The sequence below is a fragment of the Mytilus californianus genome, unplaced genomic scaffold, assembly GCF_021869535.1.
Source record: "Mytilus californianus isolate M0D057914Y unplaced genomic scaffold, xbMytCali1.0.p SCAF_4, whole genome shotgun sequence".
In the NCBI taxonomy this organism is placed as follows: Eukaryota; Metazoa; Mollusca; class Bivalvia; order Mytilida; family Mytilidae; genus Mytilus; species Mytilus californianus.
This window is the reverse complement of record NW_026262690.1, coordinates 29,997,366-30,022,338: the sequence shown is the minus strand read 5'-3', so window position 1 is coordinate 30,022,338 and position 24,973 is coordinate 29,997,366. Positions and strand designations below refer to the sequence as shown.

At 32.9% G+C, this 24,973-nt stretch overlaps 1 long non-coding RNA gene across 1 annotated transcript; it reads right to left on the bottom strand.

The window, feature by feature from the left end:
• Positions 1-675: 675 nt before the first annotated feature.
• LOC127698214 (uncharacterized) lies at positions 676-24,645 on the bottom strand. The gene is made up of 3 exons (XR_007980755.1): positions 24,428-24,645; positions 13,409-13,779; positions 676-809 (listed from the first exon to the last, which is right to left on the bottom strand). It is a non-coding gene; the product is annotated as an uncharacterized LOC127698214 (long non-coding RNA).
• Between the last annotated feature and the right edge of the window lie 328 nt (positions 24,646-24,973).

Sequence of the window (24,973 nt, the reverse complement as noted above, 5' to 3'; positions counted from 1 at the left end):
CAAAAGTGTTTAATAAAAATAAGAACATCATTTAAAAAATTATGGGGCTGAATAATACCTGTGAAAGAATATCATTGCTCTGTTTCATACATCGCCTGAATACGTACATGTAGACACTACCTCATAGCTGCTTTTCCTGCTTTATCACAGATAGCCAGAATTTTTATACACACAAAAAAAAACAGGCTCACAAGGGAAAATTTATTAAAAAAAATTGACCTTTAAAAATCTTTGAAAGTGTAGCAATAATACTATGTTTCTTTCATATTATTCATATGAAGAAACTATATGAAAAAATAAGTTGAAATCCAAAATTGGAGTATTAAATCATTTTGATAGTATAGACAAGAAAGTTGATAGATGTAGCGGTTTTGTAAAAAGATAAAAAGACCTTTCTCACATTTCATGGCGTAACGTTTGAAAACATATATAAAAAAATCTACCACAAAATGACCCCATTTTAAAGTTATATATTTTAATATTGTTTAATTGGGAAAATAGTACAATTCGTTCCGTTGGTTGATAAAGTCTAACGTTTATTTTGTCAGTCTTTATAGCCTCCCCCATTTTTTGTTTTTACCGCCCCGACCCGATGCTCATTGGCGTGTGTGGCTGTTTACGACACGTGTTTCCGGAAAAAATCTTCATCAGACCAAAAATTATAAAACAACGAAGTTTGTGTTAAAATTTATTAATTTTATCTTGTTTTGTTACATGAATATGATGTTAGCTTCTCCATGGAACCATTTCTTTGTGTATGTGTTTATAGTTGACGCATCTGTCTTCGCCTCTGTTTATAAACGTAAACACTACAATATAACATATATAATTCATAAACATAAGTCCCTATTTTTTCAATAAGTTTTTACACGAAAGACAATATGAATTATATATATATTTACGTTTGTGTGGTCAGTATGTTTTCAAGCTATATTAATGTATCTTATAATCGATTAAAGGGGCCTCGGTGGCCGAGTGGTCTAATAAAGAAAAAAAATAGTCTTACTACTGTATCACTAGCCTGTCAACTCTGAGGTTGTGAGTTCGAATCTTGCAAGTGGTTGGTACGCTCGACTTTAATCTTAATTGACTAGGATTGTCAGTTTTCCTACCGAAGGTCGGTGGTTCTCTCCGGGTGCTCCGGCTTCCTCCACCAATAAAAACTGACCGCCACGAAATAGCACAATAGTGTTGAAAGTGGCGTTAAACACCAAATAATCAATCAATCAATAATTGATTAAAGACTACATGTTTATCGAAGCAACTGCGTTAAAACGAAAATCAGGAATGGAAAATCCAGGAGGCAGGAAAACAGAAAATTAGATTAAAACGACCTTCTCAAAAGTACGATTCACGGATATAAAAATGAACCAAACTAACAGGTGCAATATTAACAATCCTTTTTATTTAATATAACAGTTAAGACTATGATAGCGACAAACGAAACAAAGTAACATCAACACACGGCGTCATTTAATCAAAGTACTGAAGTACTGAACATCGGATGACCGCAAGTTCTGGTGGATAGTCACAGGCACTTGTCTAAGAAAAAATAAAAATATCTCTATACCTGAAAGTTAGGTTAAGGTACATAAATTTTTTTTTATTCTGAGACAAGTTCCTGTGTGGATGATGAATAAATGACAGAGAATTCAACATCACCGTAATAATTATTATATTGTTGTGATATAATCATGGGACAATCATTTGTTATCAGTATAATCTGGTTTGTTGTTATATATTATATTAATATTTGTACAACAGTTATATATATAGCAGATCATCTTAATAACTCTACCGGCAAATTTTCATCCATTTATACCATCATTCTATTCTACTATTCTAATGATAGTGCAGTGCAAGTGCATGGTGAACACTCTTCTGTAATAATTCGTTTTTCTAATAGGTTTAATTTGAGTAGGCATTCATATTTCTCCCGCTAATGAATATGTATTGATGAAATTAATATGTAACAAGCGATAAGAGATATTCACCCACAAATCCGCAAACACAATTTTTCGGTACGTGTGCATAGATATTATATATATATATTTCTCACGACAAAACATTTTCATATTATTTATTTATGTACATAAAAAATATTTTCATGAGTATTCATTTATATATATTTCTCACGACAAAACATTTTCATATTATTTATTTATGTACATAAAAAATATTTTCATGAGTATTCATTGAAGAAATGAATTTATAACAAGCGATAAGAAATGTTATTTTGCACTCGATAATATCCGCGTATTTATACGAAATACGTTCGGTTATCAGTCAAAAACGCAAGTCACGTGGGTAGAAATGTCTGCGGCAGCACAACACCGGAATGCCCTCAAGGTCATCCGCTGTAAAAACCACAGAATTTCCTTTGATTACAAAATAAGACCATATATCAAAAGTTTTTGAATTAATAACCACATAACTTCACACTTAAATCTAATATAAATAGTCTTTTATCATTATCAATTTGTCAGTTTTGAAATCATTCTCAGATTTTGAAACGCCTTTATATAGTACAGATGTTTACAGCATTTTTCATGGGGTAAATAAAACATGATTCAAAGAAATGTCCATATAAACCTAGCTTAGGGACAACAGTGTTCCGTTTTTACTAATAAAGAATTATGAAGTTCATTTGTAAATAAATGATGCATAACTTTCATTTTAAGTCGGGTTTTATCCTGCTTCTTGTTCTTTTCAATCATTTCAGCTCTTAAATGTTTATTTACAGTTTCAGATTCCCAAATATTTTGGCAAACTATCCACTCAGTACTAAAAATAAAAATAAGAAGATGTGGTATGATTACCAATGTGACAACTCTCCACAAGAGACCAAATGACACAGAAATTAACAACTATAGTTCACCGTACGGCCTTCAACAATAAAGCATGTTTTTGGTTGATGATTTAAAATATCCGTCAGAATCTTCAAATCGGAAAATCGTTTTGGAATCTGACTTACTCGATAAAATGCAAATTGGTGAACATTTGTTACAGAATCAGGATGCACATGTAAATGCATTACGTATATTAATTAAAGGAACAATACTTTGTGTTTCTCTCCATCTTGATGATTAATCACTGAAATGTCAAGTTAGGACTGAAGAACGAAAGAAAATATTTTAAGTTCGAAATAAGACAAATCAGGTATGTAACTGTGGTCTAATTTATTTCTTGGAATGCTTGGGGTTTTTAAAGAAACTCTTGGATTCATTTTTTTTCTTTGAATACGCCTAAACCAGAATAATTTTGTTCATGGTTTTGTAAAAGATAACATTTTATGTTGACCAATGCTGTGAATTATTATTTAATTTTTTTCTCTTTGGAATCAGAACATTTTTAACAATACCACTTGGGAACATGCATTCAAACTGCGTCTGAAAGAAGAAGCCGGGCTTCGTGGTACAAGTAATTGCACCTTAATTATAGCAATGGTGATATAAGATCATTATGTTTTATTTTTAGTCAAGTCGGTTGGCAGGCAGAAGCATCAGATTTAGATCACCTGGCCGAAGTGCCAGTGAGTGTGAGCTTTTGTCCTCACTTGGCGTCCGTCGTCTGTCATCGTCGTCCATTAACTTTTACAAAGATCTTCTCCTCTGAAACTACTGGCCCAAATTTAACCAAACTTGGCCACAATCCTCAATGGGGTATCTTGTTTAAAAAATGTCCCATGACCTCGCCTGCCGACAAACATGGTCGACATTGCAAAAAATAAAAAAATAGAACATATGGATAACATGCAATTGTTGTCTATTATCTTGAAAACTGCTATAGATATAGAACAAAAATGTACAGAATGATTGATTGATTGATTGTAAGTTGCTTAACGTCCAGTGGCAAATATTTCATGCATGTTCAGGACGAGAACAAATTAACAATAAATACAATAGGTAGGTGTTGTACTTGAAGCCATCCGGGATAGGGTCGGGAAAATTTCGACTGCCACTGGAAAATGAAGGTATATTGGATAGGGACAGAAATTTGGCCTTTCAACAGGCCACCTACGGACTCATCAGAGAGTTGTTGCAAGGGTTCTTAATGTGCAGAGAGCGTGGCATTCTCTCAATACGAGACATCTGATTGAACGTCCCATTCTGACCGGACGTGGATGCGTACTTGATACATCCCGCAAAGCCAAACGGACGCCCCACTTTGGCAAGGGTTCTTAACGTGCGGAGAGCGTGGCATTCTCTTCATACGAGACATCTGATTGAACGTCCCATTCTGACCGGACGTGGATGCGTACTTGATACATCCCGCAAAGCCAAACGGACGCCCCACTTTGGCAAGGGTTTTCCTGCCGGTCGGAAGAAGACCTGTAGTGACCATATTTCTATACCCCAGTCACCCTTTGGGAGTGTACAGAATGATGATATCTACGTAATATATACTGGCATCAAAACTGTCAGACGACTTCTTATAGGACTTATTGCCCTTAAACGACGGATCTTACTATTTTTTTCTTCACTTTGCCTATCATCTTCAAAATTATAATAGATAGACAGAAACTTGATATATCAAAAATGAACTGCGAGACAAGATCTACAAATAAGTCAACGTGATCGAAATTGTCAGTCACCACCTTATTGAAGTCATTGCCCTTTAATGATGATTTTTCCCCCATTTTTTCCCCATTTTTGTCTATTATCTTGGAAACAAATTGATAGATAGAAACTTTAAATTGTAAACATGATTAGCAAGACAAGATTCACAAATAAGCCATAGTTGCCGAAATTTTTAGTCGATTCGAAATCGAAGTCATTGCCCTTTTATTTACCTTTTTTTTTTTTTTAGCGTTTTATGCCTTTTATTTTAAAAACTATAATAGATCAATAGAAACTAAAAATGATCAGCAGGATAAGATCTACAAATACAACAACCTGACTGAAATTGTTAGTTAACACTTAATAGAGTTATTCCCCTTTAATGCTGATTTTAACTAAAAAGTGGTCATTGCTGAAGATGCAGGTACTCGACAAATGCTCTTTATAGTCTCTAGTTTAAACAAGATACCCCAATGATAATTTAGGTCAAGTTTGGTTCAAATTGGCCCAGTAGTTGCAGAGGAGAAAATTTTGTAAAAGTTAACAAACAACGACGACGACGGATACCAAGTGATGAAAATAACTCACTTGACCCTTTTGATAAAAAAAGAAATATAAGTCGTATAATTGTGGTAACTCAAAATCGAAAAGAAGAGTTTTCATGAACTTTTTTTTTCTTCAGCTAAATCTCAGTTTTCAGAGTTGGTTATTGAAACTTTGCGTCTAGCCGAAACAATATCAAGGAGCGGATCCAGCAATTGTGTAAGGGAGGGTTCCAGTGCGATTTTGACCCATTTTCAAAACAAAAATGTACAATAATAATTACGAAAAAAAAACACCACATGAGTTATTTGAACCAGGAAACAGTTGTCTTGGCATGTGAGGGAACCAGGTGAGGGTGCATTATACATAAACCGAAAAATTTACAAGATTTTATTATCAAACATGTACAAAACTTTATTTTTAACTTTTTTCATAAGGAGAAAAAAAGAAGAGGGTTTGGAAGAAAGGAGGAGAGGGGTGGGAGAAGACTACCCCGTCCTCTCCCTCCTTAGTATGGAAGGTATTATGTTCTGATTTTGAAGCACCCAATAAAATTGGGCGAACGTGTCAACTTAAAACTAAAGAAACACTTTTGCATTCAATTGGCTTTCATGATAACGGGGAAAAAACAGTTTTACTTCTGTTTACAGTAGTATATTCGTTTTGCATTCATAAGATTTTTTTTAAATATTATCGCATGAAAGATTAAAATTTTCGAGAAAAAAAATTAAATTACTTGATTTTCTTGAGAAAATGAAGCCAAATTTTCAGTTTTCAGTGAAAAAACTATAATAAAAACAAGAAGAAGTGGTAAAATTGACAATGAGACAACTCTCCACCAGAGACCAAATGACATTGAAGTTGAATTGAGACTTTGAAATTTTCCCTTTCAAAGAATTACTTTAAATTATACCTGCTTCATATAATTTAGTGCAAGTGAAATCATGTTAGAGCTGTTTTGTGCCATGATAATTCTGTATGTTTAAAAGTTTGGATTATAGGTAAAAAATGGTAAAAATCATTTTTAAAGACTTCAGATTTAAGTTATCTAAAATGTTTCATCCAAGAAACTTTAAATGTTGACTTCGAAGATTTTACTTTGTCACTGAATACTTCATTTGTTGATACATACTGTGACCGTTTTTTGTATATTTAAATATATTTAGGTATGTTGAAAGACGCGCATAATGTCAAATCATAAACATACACATTGAATTTGTTTAGTCTCTTAAGAAAACTTGTAAAATTTCCGCTGCTTTTTTTTTCTGAATAGGTGCAATTTGGATACTGCTACGTTAACTGAATACTGTTAATCTCTCTTTATAACTGTGGGTAATTATTTCCTCACTATCGCATTAATATGGTAAAATATACAGTTTTTGTTAGCCAATTGGGTTTATGGCGGCTAAGACCAGCCTATAGGATCAACGTGTGTTTTGATTATAAATGTCAATCACAAGAAGGAAATACATTTGAAAATCATTTAAGCACTGTACAATATGTAAGTATACGATTTTTATCAAAATATTTACTGAACGCTACATCAAAGCACTCTATCGTATAATATAGAAATCATGCGTTCTTAAACTCAACTATCGACTACTGTTATTCAAAGTAGATTTTATATAGCAATGTCATGAACATTCCAGTAAGAGAGAGAAAAAAACAACATCAAAACAATATCAAACAACACGTGCATTTATGCCAAGTCATTTGTACAAAAAAATTCAATACACAGAACAGGTAATAAAAAAAACCCAGGGGTGGTGTTCTCGAAGCTATCTTAGGATTATAACGTGTCCTAAGACCATCTTATGACAAGTCTTTGTCTTAAGTCGTGTTTTCGAAGCTCTATTAACTTAGGATATATCACATTTTTCGTCCTAACTTTAGGACACCTAACTAGGTGTCTTAAGATCATCATATCTTCACCCTAACTTTGTGCATGCTTTTTTCTAAAAAAATTACGTGAAGATGAACATGAAATGAAACGCACCATCGGTTATTAACTCGTATGAAGAAATTGTGCATGGTTTTAAACTTTGAACTTCGTGTTTTACGATACGATGACACTACGAATTCAATATTCTCATTTCAAAACAAATTGTTTTCCAGTTTAAATCACAATTCTTTTTGATATTATTTTATAATTACATTTGAAATCATGCATTTAATTAAATACATGTAATTATGAAATTTCGTAAACAATTTTATTAATTGGTTTCGTCTTTAATAAATGTTTTATCAAACAATTACTTTAACTATTTAAAATTTCGCACATAGGATATGTTTAGGACGTCCTAACATAAGATGCGTGTGAGATAGCTTCGAGACACAACTTAAAGAGTGTCCTAAACTGATCCTAAGTCCATCCTAAAATTAGTCTTATCTATGACTTAGGACAAATCTTAGGATACTTTCGAGAACATCACCCCAGGAGCATGTTTATCGAAGCGCTCTTAGGACTAGGACATGTCCTAAGATCATCTTAGGACGCATCTTTGTCCTAAGTGCGTTTATCAAACATATCGTAACTTAGGAAAAGTCATATGAATCGTCCTAACTTTAGGACACCCAAGTAGGTGTCTTAAGATGGTCTTAGGATGGTCCTAACTTTAGGATATATTTTATGATGATTAATTTGTAAACAAATACGACCGCCACCTATATATGATGGATCCCCCTTTTTCTAAATATTTTTCTATTTTCACTTATTTAATGTGTTTTTGCTCTTATCCAAAAGATATTACAAAAACAGTAGTATATATATATGACACCCCTCTATTCATATTTTCCACGTGGAAAATAAGAATAGAGGGGCATCGTATATATATAAAAGACTTAAAATAAATGGATATAGGTTAAAATATTAAAGAATATTTATTTTTTTTAAAATCAAGAAAAAGGGGGTCCATTACCCAAGCGCATGTGATCCGTAATGAAATAGTTTATGTATTCCGTATTTTTATAAAAGATGCACGAGATTTGCCTTTGAACTCTGTAAAGTATAAAACCGTGACACTTCGAATTAAACTCACTCAAAAATATATAATGATCTTTACCGATTGTGTTTTATTAGTTTTCACTGTTACTGCTGTTTACAAATAATTTGATCAATTATTATATAAAAACGTTGTTACATTTTTTGTGTTTTTGTTTTTGTTTCATAAAGTTTGAATGTACCATTATTAGATAAATATTATTTCTTTTCTTTATGATAATACTAATAATATTTCTAATTTTTACAACGGATGACCGTGAGGGCATTCCGGTGTATTGTTGCCACAGACATTTCTACCCACGTGACTTTCGTTTTTGACTGATAACCGAACGCAAAATATCATTCCTAATCGCTTGTTATATATCAATTTCATCAATAAATATTCATGAAAATCATTTTTAAGAACATAGATAAATGATATGATAATGTTTTGTCGTGAGAAATATATATATCAATAACAAATCAAGAATACCGAAAATTTGTGTTAACGCATGCGGAAGAATATCTCAAGAACGTTTTGCGGGAAAATATGAATGCCTACTCAAATCCAATCTATTAGAAAAATCGAATTATTACAGAAGAGTGTCCACCATGCACTTGCACTGCACTATTATTAGAATAGTAGAATAGAATGATATACAAATGGATGAAAATGATATATACATGTAACTGTTATATACAAATATTAATATAATATATAACAACAAACCAGAGTATACTGATTTGTATCACTACAATATAATAGTTATTACGGTGAGGTTGAATTCCCTGTCATTTATTCATCATCCACGCACGAATTTGTCTCAGAAAAAAATATATCTATGTACCTTAACTTCACTTTAAGGTATAGAGATGTGATTTTTTTTCTGAGACAAGTGCTTGTGACCATCCACAAGAACTTGCGATCATCCGATGTTCAGTACTTCAGTACTTTGATTAATCTTGTAATTATTTCTACTGGTGAAATTCAATGCATTCTTAAACATTTAAAATTTTTAAATTCCTATTTTTCTTTACGCTAATACTAAGGACAGCGGTTAGGACATCCTAGCTTAAATAGTACTAAGATAGCTTCGATGTGCATGCTGAGACATGCCGTAAGTCGGTCCTAACATTATCCTAATTTATTCCTAAGAGAGGTCTTAGGGCAAATCCTAGGACAGCTTCGATAAACAGGCCCAGGAGCCTATAATCCGGTGGTTGTCGTTGAATGCTGTCTGTCATAATGGTTTTTCGTTTATTGTTTATGGTCAATTAGTTATTTTCTACCTCATTTCATTCGTACTAAAATAAATATTTTCTGAACTAACTAAAATAAACAACAAACAAGAAAATTGGTTGTGCGTTCGTTACAAAGATCGCATAAATTTTATATAATGAACCAGTCAACAAAAAACAATAAAGATCATACATATGTATCAATGTCAACATGTTATATAATCACATAAGTATCAAGAGTACAAAGCTACTACTAAAAGGAGGGGGAGGGAGGGAAAGCTAACGCAAACAACTGGAATATTCTTATAATACGTCCTTTCCAACTTTGTAACAAACGTCGCATTAAACGAACGGACCCATACAAATTCCTTATATACCCTCAACCGAAACCACCCGTGCAAAAACATAACCCGCGAAAAATACCAAGTAAGGGAAACCCCCTTAATGACATAACGGAACGCAATGAAATAGATTAAATGGGATGTGTCACGGGTTTTGGTAAAATTTTGTATACAACTTTGGTTCGTTGAACTATAACTGAAAATTAATGCATTTATCTATTTTATTCTCTGAAATATTACTGAATGAATTCTTTCAAAATAGGTGAACATTTGTATACCAGAATTCAGTCAGTAATATTTCAGAGAACAAAAGAGATAACTGCATTATTTTTTCGATTTTCAGTTATAGTTCAACAAGCCAAAGTTGTATACGAAATTTTACCAAAATCCTTGACATAACCCATGTTCCTTGACCTTAAATATAAATCAGGCCATTTGTTTTCTGGAATAGTTATCCTCCGGTCGTCGGGGTGATCTTACACTGACACACCGCGTCCTCATGGGATAACGTTCTTATTTGTCTTATATCATCAAATCTCCAATTTCAAATCCATAGATTTTTCTTAAAAAATATAATTGGTGCCCATACATTAATTTCCGTTTTAATGATGTAAAATAATAATAGGGCCACCGACTTCGTTTAAACGGCGTAATTCATTCAAAGTGTTGTTCTGGGTGAAAAATTACCACAAAACGTCGAAATAAGCGTAACGTCATCGCGTTGTAAGCCGTAAAACGTCGATTTTTTTACGTTTTTCACTACCAACTAAGTAACCGATTGGTTAATACACCAAAAACGGAGTCGGTAACCATATGATTATTTCATATCATTTAAATGGAAATTTATGTATCAACAACATATACTGAGTTTTTTAAGAAAAATCTTTGGATTTGAAATTGGAGATTTGATGATTTTAAGACAAATTTAAGAACATTCTTCGCCGATTTTTGTGCTTTCTATATATATATACAAATGTTCACCTATCTTAGAAGAATTCAGTCAGTAATATTTCAGAGAATAAAAGAGATAACTGCATTTTTTTTTCGATTTTCAGTTATAGTTAAACAAGCCAAAGTTGTATACGATATTTTACCAAAATCCTTGACATAGCCCATTTACTGTTCCTTGACCATAAATATAAATCAGGGGCCGGTTTCACGAAGCTATCCTAAGACATGTCATAAGATATATCTTAGGACATGTCTTATGACCCTCTTATGACTATCCTAGGACATATCTCAGACCTCGCCTCGAAGCTGTCTTAGGATGATCTTAGCTAAGATATCCTAAACCTGTCGCAAGTTCTTTAAATTTTTAAATATTAACATGGATTCATGGAAAAATTCATGTAAATGTATTATGTGTTTCCAATAAATTACTTAACGTATTGATTAACATTCCAGAATTAGATATTTTGTAAAATTAATATAAAGCATTAGTTTAATTTATTTAAATAATCTATTAATAATACACCAATATGCATATAGAAATTCAAATAAAAATTTGAGAAAAAAAAAACAATAAGCTGATGATTATTTGATTTTGTACAAGTGAGTTGAATTCAAGTTTTCACTGTATCGGTTATAAAAAGGTTAAAGGATAAAATCGTGCATTTTTGATATAAATAAATCGAATGTTCATTGTTGATAAATCATTGTTGATAATCCGCCAACCTATAAAGATTTTGTTACGAGTAGAACAAGGAGATTAGATAATCAAATAATAATAACATAATTTGCAAAATAAATATAAAAAATAAGTGTAATTCATAAAAATAAACTTATGACTATCCTAAGACCATCATAAGACACCTCTCGTGTAGTCCTAACTTTATGACCAACTTTAAGAGATGTCCTAAATTAGGACCACTTTGTGAAACCCACTTAGGACTAAGATATGTCGTAAGACCATCCTAAGACATATCTTAGTCCTAAGACAGCTTTGTGAAACTGGCCCCAGGCCATTTGTTTTCTGTAATAGTTATCCCACTCGGACTTGGTGAGTCAGTGTAAGATCACCCCGACGGCCGGAGGCCGGAGGCTGATCTTACACTGACACACCAAGTCCGAATGGGATTACTATTTTACATCTCTTCTAGACTATATGAAAAAACATTTACGCTTCATAACATCTAGTTCAGAATGCCATACAATGATTATAATATACTTTATATATTAATATATCGTATATACCCTTTATGAGCCCCGGATACAACGTTTAAATATATTAAATAAATAGTGAGTTTGTATCCAGTCGTCCTGGTGTAGGGGTATGAATCGTGGCTTCGTATGCTAAAGGTCTTGAGTTCGATTCCTCGCATAGACACTGGAAATTTAGTGGATCCGACTCAGATCACCCCTGTTAGAACAAAGGAGTTGGGATGTAACTTTTGAATTGTTTCCCATTTCGTCATCCCGGGCATTATATTCCTTACCATACGGGATGAGTTTTGTTCATTGTTGAAGGCCATGTTTGTGAACTGTAGTTGTTACGTCTTTTGCTCCATCCTTGTGTCATTGACAACCATACCACATGTTTATTTTCATATTATTATTTATACGCCTGAAAAGTGTACAAGCAACAACAATATTAAAACTAGAGGCTCTCAAGAGCCTGTGTCGCTCACCTGTATTTACTGATGCTTTGGAAATTATGTAAAATAAGGTCAAAATCATAATTAATAGTATTAGATATTAGATATTATAATGATATCTAAGATGATAACAAAAAACTGCAAAATTTTTGTAAAATTACTAACTCAGGGGCAGCAACCCAACAACGGGTTGTCGGATTTGTCTGAAAATTTCAGGGCAGATAAATCTAAATCTGATGAACATTTTTGCCACCTGTCAGATTTGCTCTAAATGCTTTAGTTTCAGAGATATAAAACAAAAACTGCATTTTACCCCTATGTTCTATTTTTAACCAAGTCGGCCATGATGGTTGGAAAGCGGGGTCATTGGACAAATTTTTTAAACTAGATACCCGAATAATGATTATGGCCAAGTATGGTTAAATTTGTCTCAGAAATTTCAGAGAAGAAGATTTTTGTAAAAGATTACAAAATTTACAAAAAATTGTTAAAAATTGACTATTAAGGGCAATAACTCCTAAAGGGGTCGACTGACAATTTTGGTCATGACAACTTATTTGTAGATCTTACTTTGCTGAATATTATTGCTGTTTACAGTTTATCTCTATCTATAATAATATTCAAGATAATAACCAAAAACTGCAAAATTTCCTTAAAATTACCAATTCAGGGGCAGCAACCCAACAACAGGTTGTCAGATTTGTCTGAAAATTTGAGGGCAGATAGATCTGGACCTGAAAATCAGTTTTACCCTATGTCAGATTTACTCTAAATGCTTTGGTTTCAGAGATATAAGCCAAAATCTACATTTTACCCCTATGTTCTATTTTTAGCCATGGAGGCCAACTTGGTTGGTTGGCGGGGTCATCGGACACATTTTTTAAACTAGATACCCTAATGATGATTGTGGCCAAGTTTGGTTCAATTTGGCCTAGTGGTTTCAGAGGAGAAGATTTTTGTAAAAAGCTAACGACGACGGACGACGACGACGACGACGACGACGACGACGACGACGGACGACGGACGACGGACGACGGACGCCAAGTGATGAGAAAAGCTCACTTGGCCCTTCGGGCCAGGTGAGCTAAAAACGAAATTCATTGACTAATATCTAGATGTCTTATATATATTTCCGTTCATCCGTTAACTTACCTTATAGTTGTAATAATGAGGCACACTAAGCTAATTAGGAAAACAGTAAGGCCAGCATTTGGTTTTGAAGTCGTCGTCGTTACTTTTGGTGAGATTGGAAATTGTTTAGGACAGTATTTATTCAACTCTTTAGTAGAACATTTCTTGGTAAAGTTTTTACAGTCCGTGCAATTTACGAACTTATCACAAAAATCTTTTTCAAATAGGAAGCAATTGTTATATACTAATAACGCCACTTTGCAGTCACATTTGTTCATGTCACATTCAAACAGACTAAATTTGAATTCTTGAGGTGGACATATTATAGACCCTAGCTTTCCAACAGTTGTCACGTGTCCTTCAAAATAAAAGGGTGGCGCTGATAGCATAATCTGAAATTCATCAAAGAATATATATAATAATTGCAATCAGTCGTACGGAACGAGGACTTTAAATCCGATGTCACGTGTAGAGAAAGTGCTGCTCGCTCTTCTCTTTAAATAACACTTTCAACAACTCGTTGAGAGGGTGTATGTGTCTTGTTTATAAGGCAAAATTTGTGCTCCTATCGAACATAGCAATATGCCAGTGGTAGTCGATTTGCCACGAGACGCTAATCAAAAACCAATTTATCAATCAATCAATCATGTAACAACTTACAAGACAGCAAAGGGTATGTATTGTTTGGTTCATTTAACTCGATAAATCGAAAGGAAACGTTTTCCGTGTATTCGTGTATTCATATTTACATCGGCTGTGTGATAAATAAGGAAAATTTTGGTGTCGATAAAGGTGCTTGTGTTTAAAGCAATTTATAAACTTGTGAAGCAGAAACGATAGAAAAGTAACTCTGCTTATGATAAAGGTAACAAAATAAATAGTTTGTTTACGTCAGTAACAGTAATACTCATCAAAATTATTTCGAAACCATTATAGTATAGAATTAAAAAATATTATCTGTTAAACTATGTTATTTGAAATGTATATGCGAATGGGTGAACCATGCGAATGCATACTTTATTCTTTTCATTATTTATATATTGAATCGTTCACCTGTATTTCAGAGGAGAAAATTTTTAAATGTTAGCAAACTTGATGAACAAATTGTGTAAAATTGTCTTTAAAGGGCAATAACTTCTTAAGGGGTCAATTGACAATTATGGTCATATTAACTTTTTTGTAGATCTTACTTTGCTGAACATTATTGCTGCTTACAGTTTATATATATCTATAATAATATTCAAAATAATAACACAAAAATGAAAAATTTTGTTAAAACTACCAATTCGGTGGCAGCAACCCAACAATGGGTTGTTCGATTCGTCTGAAAATTTCAGGGCCGATAGATCTTGACCAATTAAACAATTTTACCCCGTCACATTTGCTCTAAAAGATTTAGTTTTTGAGATATAAGCCAAAAACTGCATTTGACCCTTATGTTCTATTTTTAGCCATAGCGGCCATGTTTGTCGATGGATACAAACTTCGGATACAATTTATAAACAAGATACCCTAAGGAACATTTAGTTAAAGTTTGAAGGTAATTGGCCCAGTAGTTTCAGAGGAGAAGATTTTGAAATGTTAGCAAACTTGATGAACAAATTGTGTAAAATTGTCTTTAAAGGGCAATAACTCCTTTAAGGGGTCAATTGACAATTATGGTCATATTAACTTTTTTGTAGATCTTACTTTGCTGAACATTATTGCTGCTTACAGTTTATATATATCTATAATAATATTCAAAATAATAACAAAAAACTGCAAAATTTTGTTAAAACTACTAATTCGGTGGCAGCAACCCAACAATGGGTTGTTCGATTCGTCTGAAAATTTCAGAGCAGATAGATCTTGACCAATTGAACAAATTTAACCCATGTTAGATTTGCTCTCAAAGCTTTAGTTTTTGAGATATAAGCCAAAAACTGCATTTGACCCCTATGTTCTATTTTTAGCCATGGTGGCCATGTTTGTCGATGGATCAAAACTTCGGATGCAATTTATAAACTAGATACCCTAAGGAACATTTAGTTTAAGTTTGAAGGTATTTGGCCCAGTAGTTTCAGAGGAGAAGATTTTTGAAATAGTTTACGACGACAGACGACGACAGACGACGACGGACGCCAAGTGATGGCATAAGCTCACATGGGGCCCTTTGGGCCCCGGTGAGCTAAAAAATGAAAAATCAGCAATTGAAAAAATCATGTGTCACTAAAGCGACAGTTATTTCCATACGACAATTTTCAGAGTGTTCCACATATTCCTTATCATAGTACATTTTCCTAACATCTGGCTATGTTTTCAAGCACTACATTCCAATATAAAATATTATATTCGTGTAAAACATAATGTTTTAAATGTAATGTTTGTTCAAGTTAAAACATGAAATGAAAGTATTTTTAGAAGAACGATTATCCGTTTACCGTTTTTCAATTTATTAAATGAGCGGTTTTCTCGGTGTATTCTTTATAAATATCATATTAAGGTCCGTTTGAATCTGCCAGGTATTCAAAAGAGTTAGTCTTTGCTGCATATCAATCAATTATGTTAATAAAGATTTCTAGTAGCGTCCTCGCGGAGAACATACAAAACATTAAAGAGCTCAATTTCTCAGCATTTGGCATTTAGATTTTCCTCGAAAAGGTATCATTTCGCAGATTTTTCAGATGAGTTATATGGGATTATTTTATCTTAAATCTCAGTTCGTTGTTTTCTCGTGTGAACTCACTCATTTTAAAATAAAAGAAATTCCAACTGTTTATGTAAGATGTGCGGTTTTGACGTGACGATTGATACCGCGGTGTTTTTGCGTTTTTAAGTCGTTGCGATTGATACCTCGGTGATTTTTTCTCTTTTGGTTGGAATATACCAAATAGAATTGACAGCTGTAATCTACTGTTGACTCTTACTTGCTATTCACATCTAAATAATCATCATCCGATTTATTCACTGACTTTTTCGAAACTAAATATTCAACAATTGAGAGAATTGAATAAATATGTATATACACTTACACCAAGATATCATTTAATGAAATTGGATTCCCCTCATTTATCATGCTTTTCAATAACACATGGTCAAATCTCTGAAAGATCCCCCTTCTAAATTATTGAAAACCATCATTCTGCATTGACAATTTTTCGTTCCCTATTGTTATTTTTCCTTTTTTGGACGGTTCCTTTTGGTACCATCTTACTGTGTTTATATATCACAACTCGTTCGCTATGCCCGTGTCTTATGTGACGTTTAATATGGAAAGCCTCAGCTGTCATATATTAGAGATTTACAAATCGTTATGCTGAAGCTTAAAATGTAAAGTTAAGACAGCGTGATGTTGAATTGAGTCATCAAAATGCTAACTCTAAATTACAATATGCTAAGTTGAATCTGCACAATGTTGACTTGCAATGACAAGTGCTTTAGTCGTGATAGTATAATGATAAGTCACGATGTTGTGATGATATGCCAAACACACGTAATGTTGGGTTTAAAGTACATAATGTGAAGTTGACGTTGCATGATGTTAGCTTGCAGATGGATACTGCTCAGTCATACACTTCGACAGCTATGATAACAAATAAAATGAATAGCTAAAATGTATGGTGCTGACTTGTTATTAATAAATGTTGAGCTGAGAATGTACGATGTTATATCATTGTGATATTACGATAGGTCTATCATGCAATCTGTTGATTTAAAACATCATGATGCACAGTTGAAAGTACATGATGGTAAGTTGAGATAACACGATGTTACACCACTATATTGAAACGAAAGGCTTACCATACACTTTGTTGACTTAAAACAACACGGTGCAACGTGTTAAGCTAAGATGCTCACTTGAAATTACACGACGTACAGTTGAAATTTTGTAATGTTAAGCTACGATAGCACGATGTTATATCATTATAATGTCACAATAGGCTTATTATACCATTTGCTCATTTAAAACTACACAACGTACAGTTGAAAGTACGTGATGTTAAGCTAAGATAGCACGTTGTTATATCATTAGAATGTCACTATAGGCTTACCACACGATATGCTCATTTAAAACTACATGATTTTCAGTTGAAACTAGGTGATGTTAAGCTAAGATAGCATGTTGTTATATCATTTGAATGTCACGATAGGCTTACCATACAATATGCTCATTTAAAACTACACGACGTACAGTTGAAAGTATGTGATGTTGAGCTATGATAGCACGATGTTATATCATGATAATATCACGATAGGCTTGCCATACAATATGCTCATTCAAAACTACACGACGTACAGTTGAAAGTACGTGTTGTTGAGCTAAGATAGCACGATGTTATATCATTATGACGTCACGAGAGGCTTATCATACAATGTGTTGACTTCGAACTACACGATGTAAATTTGAAGTAGTTTGGTCTTGACTTGAAACAGTAAAATGTTAAGTTATAAAAACAGAACGTAAAGTCAAAATAAAACAATGACAGGATGAATATACTTGTGCAGAATTGAAGATTTTTGGTGTTGACTTCGAATATAGTACAAATATTAGATCGTTTTATGTTAAATTGAAAGACAATAACGATGCGTAAAACATTACAGAATTATGTGAATTGAAACTGCAATTTTATGGAAAAAAAAGAGGGACAAATCCCCAGGATTTTTTCTTCTTCATTTGCAAGTTGATGAATATTAATGAAATTTAACTCCGGATGTAAAATGATATACAAAGAAAGTTTTCCATAAATTCATAAAGCAAAAGAATTACCCATCGCTATATATTACACTTGAATACAGTTTTGCCGTATATTTTACATGTTTTGTTTGGATTTTTTTTATGATTAAAATTTAAGAAAATATTTATCTATGTTGTGTGTTAATATATACAACATAATATTGTGCTTATAAGACTTATGACTGTGAGGGTCAAATTTTACTCATATAAAATCACATCTATGTAAGAGTTATCGGAGAAATTGTATTTACTACTCCCGTTTTCCACGAAATAGAACATAAGAATCTGGAGTCTTAATCTTAAAAAACAAAGATCAACTGATATGACAAATAATACGCTTAGCGTAGGACTGAGAGGGTCGGAGCTATATAAGAATGTGACCCCCGGTCTTGTTAGAGGTATCTGAAAATTTGAATTTTCTTTTTCACGAAATAAAACAAAAGAATCTAGACTTAATCAAAAGCGATGCGATTACGATTTCCATAGAATGTCAGAGACGGTTTTTCGACTAGTTCCGCGTTGAAAATTCGGCTAGGCAAGTAAAGTATGCATGTCTTGTAACAAAGCAGGTTTTATTCATATTCATATCACACTTACATGTTCTCGTCCTGATATACATGTAATATTTGCCACTGTACGCGTAAAACGTACCCCTTTTCCCCGAAATAAAACCAAAAAATCTGGACTTAATCAAAATCGATGCTATTTGGATTTCCATAGATTGTCAGAGATGGTTTGTCAACTAGTTTGTTAAAAATCGGCTAAGCAAGCAAAATATGTCTTGTACAGAGCCAAGATTTATTCCTATTCATATCACACTTACATATTCTCGTCCTTATACATGTATGCATGTAATATTTGCCACTGTACATTAAATACAAATACATTTTCATCAATTCTTTTTTATGAAAAGGAGCCTATTTTTAGCACGTTCATCGATTTGACACCCTGTAATTAATGTTTTTAGGAGCTCCTCGAAAATTATAACACATTCCTTCTTTATTTGCAAAATCGCCAAGTGATGGATGCCACATATGAAACAGGATCTGCTTATCCTTCTGGAGCACCTGAGATCACCCCTTTTTTGAGGGTTTCGTGTTGCTCAGTTTTTGGTTTTCTATATGTTGCGCTTAATATACTGTTGTTTGGCTTTTGATCTTTCTTCTAGTTTATTTCGGCTGATGAGTTTTTGTCATGATATTGTCAGTTTGGTTAAGAGTTTTACTATCCCTTTTGTATCTTTCGCCTTCTTTTATCCATTTTTGTGTATTTTTTTTTTTCGATTCTCCTCTCCCCCTGAACAGTATAATAGATAGATAAATGAAAACAGAAACAATTTTCAACAAAAGGAGCTAGATCTACAAGTAACTCGACGTGACCGAAATTGTAAATTTCTTCCTCATTAGATATATTGCCCTTAGGGTAGGTCGGGTGTCCCGCCATCTTAGGGAGCTACCATTTGATTTTTATTGGGGGCTAGGATGAAATTTGAAAAAAGGCAGGACAGGAGTTTTGAGTAAAAGAAAGGCAGGATGAGCAACTTGGCAAAAAAAAAGGCAGGATGACAATTTATGTAAAAAAAAAAGTCAGAATAAACTAATAAAAAAAATGCAGGACCGAATAGAGTGAAAAATAAAAAGGCGTGACAGAGATTACAACAACAAAAAAAGGCAGGACAAAAGTTTTCATCCTAGCCCCCCCCATAAAAATCACATGGTAGCTCCCTTAGATTCTCATATAGCACAACACAATCGGTCTATATCTAAAAAAAATATACACATTTTGAGAGAGGAATGTTATTCATATGTAGTACTTTTCATCTTGATGAAGAACATTATGTGATTTATCTGATTAAAACGACTATTTGTTTTTGAATACAGAACGTTTTTTGCATATGTTTTTCAACTTTTCAATATAGGGGAGATGACTCGGATAACATTATTTTTTGTCGTTTTTTATTTTTTTTATTTTTTGCCATGGCATTATCAGTCTGTTTTCGACTTATGAGTTTGAAATCCCTTTGGCATATTTCGTCTCTAATGTAGGAATGTGTAGGGACTTTATCTATTTTGTTTTGTAGACAGAAAACGAGTCTCGTGATCCCAATTTTTATTTTTATTATCTAACATTGAGTTTTCCATGTATAGTTTATACAAAATCTGACAATACTGCATAACCTGTATAGCTTGCAAAATGCTCTGTGGCCCAAACTTTTTATTATGTTTTTTAAAAAAGAATAAACTACATTTTGGCAAATAATTTTAAAAAATCTACCGATTTTTATTTAGACCACACTCATGAAAACTATAAGAGAGAGAGAGAGAGAGAGAGAGAGAGAGAGAGAGAGAGAGAGAGAGAGAGAGAGAGAGAGAGAGAAACTGATGACATCAAAAAAACATATCTACAAATTAATCAAAGCAATACCAAAATAATTCATGGACTTTAACAATTTTTACAGATTTTTTATTTTTTTTCTTTTTCTCTGAAAACACATATAGATAGAGAGAAGCTTCAAAGAACCAAGAAAATCACTATGGACAAGAAAATAAGTGACGGAAATCATTAATTGGCTTCTTATTATAAGTTATAGGGGTCATTGTCCATTAATGACTTTACCAATTTAAAAAAATAAAATATTCTCCGAGTGGATATATACATTAACCTGGGCACTATCTTACTTGGTGCTGGAAAAATGGTTGGCACTGCTGTAAATGATGATTTTTTTTTTGAAAGTTGACGATTTAGACTGGAGTCTCTAGGTCAAATTTCATTAGGTTTAATAGACTTCATGTATGAGCGAAAAGTATACAACAGAATCTACCATACTTTATATTTGGGTTGGCCCCATGCAGTTGGATTCTTCCACCTGTCAATTCTTTTTGTTTGATTTCGTGGAAAAGAAAATTCACAAATTTTCAGATACCTCTAACAAGGCGGGAAAGGGGGGGGGGGGGGGGATATAGCTCTGATCCTCTCAGTCCTACGCTTTAGCGTATTATTTGTCATATGAGTTGATCTTTGTTTTTTAAGATTAAGACTCCAGATTCTTATGTTTTATTTCGGGAAAACGGGACTAGTAAATACAAATTCTCCGATAACTCTTACATAGATGTGATTTTATATGAGTAAAATTTGACCCTCACAGTCATAAGTCTTATAAGCACAATATTATGTTGTATATATTAACACACAACATAGATAAATATTTTCTTAAATATTGTTCATAAAAAAAGTCTGGTTTTTAATCATAAAAAAAAATCCAAACAAAACATGTAAAATATACGGCAAAACTGTATTCAAGTGTAATATATAGCGATGGGTAATTCTTTTATGAATTTATGGAAACTTTCTTTGTATATCATTTTGCCTCCGAACTTGCAAATGAAGAAGAAAAAATCCTGGGGATTTGTCCCTCATTCTTTTCCATAGAATTGCAGTTTCAATTCACATAATTCTGTAATGTTTTACGCATCATTATTGTGTCTTTCAATTTATTATAAAACGAGCTAATATTTGTACTATATTCGAAGTCAACACCAAAAATCTTCAATTCTGCACAAGTATATTCATCCTGTCATTGTTTTATTTTGACTTTACGTTCTGTTTTTATAACTTAACATTTTACTGCTTCAAGTCGAGACCAAACTACTTCAAATTTACATCGTGTAGTTCGAAGTCAACACATTGTATGATAAGCCTCTCGTGACGTCATAATGATATAACATCGTGCTATCTTAGCTCAACAACACGTACTTTCAACTGTACGTCGTGTAGTTTTGAATGAGCATATTGTATGGCAAGCCTATCGTGATATTATCATGATATAACATCGTGCTATCATAGCTCATGATATAACATCGTGCTATCATAGCTCAACATCACATACTTTCAACTGTACGTCGTGTAGTTTTAAATGAGCATATTGTATGGTAAGCCTATCGTGACATTCAAATGATATAACAACATGCTATCTTAGCTTAACATCACCTAGTTTCAACTGAAAGTCATGTAGTTTTAAACGAGCATATCGTGTGGTAAGCCTATCGTGGCATTCTAATGATATAACAACGTGCTATCTTAGCTTAACATCACGTACTTTCAACTGTACGTTGTGTAGTTTTAAATGAGCAAATTGTATAATAAGCCTATTGTGACATTATAATGATATAACATCGTGCTATCGTAGCTTAACATTACAAAATTTCAACTGTACGTCCTGTAGTTTCAAGTGAGCATCTTAGCTTAACACGTTGCATCGTGTTGTTTTCAGTCAACAAATTGTATGGTAAGCCTTTCGTTTCAATATAGTGGTGTAGCATCGTGTTATCTTAACTTAACATCATGTACTTTCAACTGTGCATCATGGTGTTTTAAATCAACAGATTGCATGATAGACCTATCGTAATATCACAATGATATAACATCGTACTATCTCAGCTCAACATTTATTAATAACAAGTCAGCACCATACATTTTAGCTATTCACTTTATTTTTTATCATAGCTGTCGATGTGGATGACTGAGCAGTACCCATCTGCAAGCTAACATCATGCAACGTCAACTTCACATCATGTACTTTAAACCTAACATTACGTGTGTTTGGCATATCATCACAACATCGTGACTTATCATTATACTATCACGACTAAAGCACTTGTCATTGCAAGTCAACATTGCACAAATTCAACTTAGCATATTGTAATTTAGAGTTAGCATTTTGATGACTCAATTCAACATCACGCTGTCTTAACTTTGCATTTTAAGCTTCAGCATAACGTTTTGTAAATCTCTAATATATGACAGCTGAGGCTTTCCATAGTTTTAGATTTCAATGAACGTAATCTATGTATAACTGGTAAATTATTAAGTCAGGGATTTCGTAACCACCAATTACTTAAAACCTTTACTAAATTCTTCCATAGATACACAGATTTGGTTTGGAAGTTTTGCGGTACCTGTAGAAAACTTATTTCAAACAGGATAGCACATCCTAATTTTTACGCAGGTCAGGTCTGTGTTTTTTATTAGATGCTTTTCTGCTTTGTATCGATCTGATGAGTTGGGCCCTTTTCAACTGTTTTTTATAGTTTGTTCTTATGTTGTACTGTTACACCACTGTCCTAGGTTATGGGGAGGGTATAACGCCAACAAACTAGTTTAACCCTGGATGTGCCTGTCCCCAGTTAGGAGCCTGTATTTCAGTCGTGTGGTTGTCGTTTGTTGTTGTATATCATAATTGGTTTGTTTTTCTTCATTGTTTTGTACATAAATCAGGCCGTTAGTTTTCTCGTTTGAATTGTTTTACATTTGTCATTTCGGGGTTTTTTATAGCTGACTATGCGGTATGGGTTTTGATCATTGTTGACGGCCGTACGGTGACCTATAGTTGTAAACTTCTATGTCATTTGGTTTCTTGTGGAGATTGTCTCAATGGCAATCATACCACATCTTACTTTCATAAAGCCCTCATAGGTGTATCTAGTACCTATATCAAATACTGGATATCTTAACCAACATTGACCGTTTAAGTCGATTCTTATTTTATGTTCTCGTAGAATATATATGATATTTGTGTTTAATTAACAAACAAAGTTGCAAAATATGAAAGATGGCTTAGAGATAAAGTGTATGTATTAGATGTAAGCTTCTCATAACTGAGGGGTGTCAGTCTCGAAGATATGAGACGATTACATCTGATTTACATAGAAGTAATAAATAAATATTTTATCTTTTCTCTTGTTCTAAAAAGAGCAATTTGTATGCATAAAACATGAAAAGTGTCATTATCTCAAAATTTCCAGATGCGGTAACACTTTCAGAAGATGTTTTGTAGTTATGGATTTGGAATGACATCTTAATTGTGTCTATTTTTCTGTCATCAAATTGATACCTTATCATTGCTTTTGTATGGCAATACGAATCGCTGTACTATGTGTTTTTCTGGTTTAATTACAAAAATCTAAACTTTTTGCTGTTAAATGATAACACTTCTATGTAAGTATTAGATATACCTTTAGGGCGATAGCCCGAATGGGTGTATCTAATTTACACAAAGATTGTATTGTCAATTCAGAATGATAATTTTCAATAATTTAGGAGGGGGGTCTTACAGCGATTTTATCATATGTTATTGAAAAACATGATATATGCAGGGTATCCAATTTCATTTAACGACATCTTGATGTAAATGAAAATGCGCATCCAATGTAGAATATTGGTATCTTTCTGTTTGTGATGATCTACACCAAACATGCAATGCGGCATTCTACTTGTTGCGTTGTATACATTTTTTTTAATAATTGGTGTAAAAGATAACAAAAATTTACCTGTGAACAGAAGCTATCAGCACAAACTTGATCATTTTCAACTGAAGCAGAATAGTGACATATAAAGAATAATAAAACCCATCTCGTCATTTTAATCATTGATATAAAGCTAGGTTTACACAATATATCTCTCCTATCATATCCTTAAATTCCAAAGTTAAAGTTGAGTTTTAAACAAACTATAAACAGATACATTTCGATATCCGTTTTGATTTTAAGTACAATAGAATGTACTTAATCCTTCTCAATATGAGTAAATTTCCTACATAATACGGAAGTGTACACTTAATAAATTATATAAAATTACAAAAAATAACCGATTTCTCAGCAAACTCTTTCGTAAACGGAAATATTACACACAAACTGGAAAAGTTTATATATTCATTTGTCTTTCCTTTTAATATATGCACCAAATGCAGTGTAGTGATTTTTTTATAACAGCTTATGAAATAAAATCTTACGGAGATTTAGGACAGACTTGATTAAGTTATGTTTATATGTATTAACAGATATTAACCGTTCATGATCTAGTTGACGTACTAGTGA